Below are 3,600 nucleotides of genomic sequence, written 5' to 3' on the forward strand. Positions count from 1 at the left end.
ATATATATATATATATATATATATATATACGACGGGCTTCTTTCAGTTTCCGTCTACCAAATTCACTCACAAGGCTTTGGTCGGCCCGAGGCTATAGTAGAAGACACTTGCCCAAGGTGTCACGCAGTGGGACTGAACCCGGAACCACGTGGTTGGTATACATACAGACATAAAATATTTCATTTGTATACTCTATATTCCACAAATGAACCCGACAGCATAAGAACTACTTTGAAACATACGTAATTGCAAGTGTCCATTTGGTCATGTAGACCATTCAAAATGGCCGCAGTCTTGATTTACTTAAAAAAAGAGAAAGCGGTTTGACATTGGCTTTACTGAAAAATAAACAGACACTTATGAAATAAAAATATAGTTATTTTATCAGTTTTAATATTCAACAGGAAATGCTATGATTTGTATTTCCACTTCTAAATTAGAGCTAACTGGAGTTATAATTTAGAACTGAAGGGGAAATGTTACAAGACAACGCAACAATGGCATGGAGAAGATGTAATATATGAGTTAAGTTAAACAGCTTCAGGTGTATACTCACGGAGGTAAACATGTTCCAAGAAATTTCTTTACGGCTTTAACGTTTTTAGGTCCTCCGTAGGTGCAGGTGTGAGTCCAGCAGGCCCACCCGTCCCTGACGATAGTCCATTGTGTGTTTTTAGTAACACATCTACCATCATCCAGCTTACAATCTGTTGTTGATAAGAAAACGCACGATATATTAATTATTCTATTAAAACTATTTCTATGACATAATTATGCCTATACTGCAACAAGACATTGGCAAAAGGTCAGCAATTTCATGGGAACGGGTAAGTCGATTACAATGACTCTAATGCTTAACTGGTACTTATATTATCGACCTCGAAGGGATCGAATGCAAAATCGACCTCGGAAAAGTTTGCATTCAAATCAGAAAGCCAGAAAGAATTCCGGTGAGTGAAAATGCCCGATGTGCTAACTAGTTTGCCCTCTTATCTTTTCAGTTAGTGATATTCTGGTATATATGTTTATTTAACGAAACTTATTATGCACTTTTGATATTGAGTTCATATTCCTAAAATCGGAATAGATTAAAGCAATCGTTTGTATATTTTGTACCTCGTTTTTAAGGACAGGTAGAAGACATTCCAGTTTCTTTATACACCAGTAGCATGAAAGGTATATGAAGCATTATATTCGGTTACATGAGTAAAACTGACACTACGCCGGTCAAAACATCGAGTGTTCCAATTGAGTGACCTTAACGTAGTTCTGCGGTACCTGTATTTCTCTGAAATACAAATGCAACTCATTTTTGCTATCTTGCTGGACTGGGGCAACGTGAATTAAAGTGTCTTGCTCAAGAACACAACATACTGCCAAGAATCGAACTCACGGCCGTAAGACGAATACCGTAACCACTAAGCGAAGCGCCTTCACACGTTATAAAAGTTATCATTTACTGAACCTGCTCAACACCTTAATATGTCCTCAATAATGCGTGAACAAAATGCTTAAGATTAAACCACGCTCAATAATGTTACTAACTATTGTTCATATATATGCATTGTTTACGATTTTTGGGAGGGTGGAGGACATGATGACAAAACTAAATGCTACTTTGAGTTTAGTTTAATGTAACACCAGAGAATAGAGGTGTCACTTATATCATTTATGGAAGTAATGTGAGTGTACTTTTGTGTTTACTTGGGGAGGCGTGTTATCATGTAGGAAAGATATGAGAGATTTCAGCATCTTCTGCTCGATTGATTTGGCAGGACAAAGGCTTCGGCTCGGTGGATGCCACGTCTACTCACACCTGATCAAAGACACACCAAGTTGATATCATCACAGGAAAATCTGATAATATTAGAGGTACATTCAACTGGTTTCTTTCAACGTTTCATAATCCTAACCCAGGAGTTGTATTTGGTTCAGCACTTCGAGAGTCAATGTGACAATGCATGAGGCAGTAATAAAAAAATTTATTTTGTGGAAACATCCCTCATTACCTACTCCAAAGAATGACATCTTTTCATCTGCAGGGGAAGAGACATCTTAATTTTGGGGGATGCAAATATCCAGAGGTTTATTGATTATCATCAAAAAGGACAAACCATTTATGGAGAGAACTAGCCCAATCTGTTGAGGTGGTTTCGAAGGGCTATCAAAAACGAACCCCAAGGAAAATTGAAGAAAGTGGTCATGATTCATCAGGACTGCTATGAATATGGCATTGAAACGGTTGATCATCCTCTCTTATCTCCTGATTTCGCCCTGTCTGCCTTTCACCTCTTCTCCAACATGAATAAACGCATGACTGTGACCATGTCGCAGTGTCGATGATATCACGTATACTGTTGATGAGTTTGTGACCAAAAGGATAAAAGCTTTTTTCACCAATGGGATCCAATGATTGCAGCATGGATGGAATAAGTGTGTATTTACGGCAAAGGGAAATATGCTGAAAAATCAACTTTATTTGGTCACATTCCATGAGAACATCTTACTCATCCATTGAACTTTTCAGCCGTACCTCGTGCTTGAATCAAATAATGATAAATACAGATATAAATATTTCATTATTTACATTATTTACATTTGACGGATATTTGTCCTCATCTTGTTTGTTGTTAACACAATCTTTCGGCTGATATACCCTCAGCCTTCATCAGGTGTCTTGGGGAAATTTCAAACCTGGTTTCTCATTGCTAAGGTAATTTTCGATGATATTATTATTATTATTATTATTATTATTATTATTATTATTATTATTATTATTATTATTACTACTACTACTACTACTACTACTACTACTACTACTACTATTATTATTATTCAGGTCACTGCCTGGAATCGAACTCGGAATCGAGGGGTTAAGAGTTACTGAACAAGGCCTATCGCATTCAAAACAAAGCAAGTATAAAACGCAATGAAGGGAGGAAGTAAAAATTTTCTTTGTCAACTTACACAAATGTGTTTCATTTACTCTCAGGTGACCATTAATCCACTCGCATATTCTCCTGGCACACGTATCGAACATCTTTTCCACCCATTCTTCTCCGTTATTGCGGCATCTTCTCTCGACGATACATCCCATGCACTCTAAAGAAGAATACATACATTATAATAATATCCATTAAACAATATTAGATATTTTACAAGGCAGATTTATTATAAATTAGGGTAAGTAAAGATGATTCCAATAATATCCATCTGAGATCATAACTTTTACTTCCTTCGAATTTGTATATGAAACTCAGTCGGATCGTTTACCTCTTTTCTCGGTCCTGTCTCCATAAAACAAATACGTGTGAGAAATATATTGAAACCAATTTAATGGACAGGTACGTACTTCTACAAAGGTTTCTCCTAATTACAAGCGTGGTTTGGGCAAACCAAAAGGTTTTGGTGTGAAATGATAAATCGCATAAATATAGGAAACACCGGATTTCAGGTTTCGGTGTAGGCGTTTTTTTGCTGGCCACAAGTCATGAACGCTTAAAAAAATGAAGCTAACAACAACAACAACAACAACAACAACAACAACAACAATAATAATAATAATAATAATAATAATAATAATAATAATAATAATAATAA

At 36.1% G+C, this 3,600-nt stretch overlaps 1 long non-coding RNA gene across 1 annotated transcript in view; it reads left to right on the forward strand.

Moving 5' to 3' along the window:
• LOC128248176 (uncharacterized) overlaps positions 1 to 3,600 on the forward strand; it is a 20,128-nt gene that overhangs the window by 8,295 nt on the left and 8,233 nt on the right. The window contains exon 2 of the long non-coding RNA XR_008264476.1: positions 2,840 to 3,183. This is a non-coding gene — a long non-coding RNA (uncharacterized LOC128248176). The remainder of the gene's footprint in view (positions 1 to 2,839; positions 3,184 to 3,600) is intronic.

The sequence above is a fragment of the Octopus bimaculoides genome, chromosome 6, assembly GCF_001194135.2.
Source record: "Octopus bimaculoides isolate UCB-OBI-ISO-001 chromosome 6, ASM119413v2, whole genome shotgun sequence".
NCBI lineage: Eukaryota > Metazoa > Mollusca > Cephalopoda > Octopoda > Octopodidae > Octopus > Octopus bimaculoides.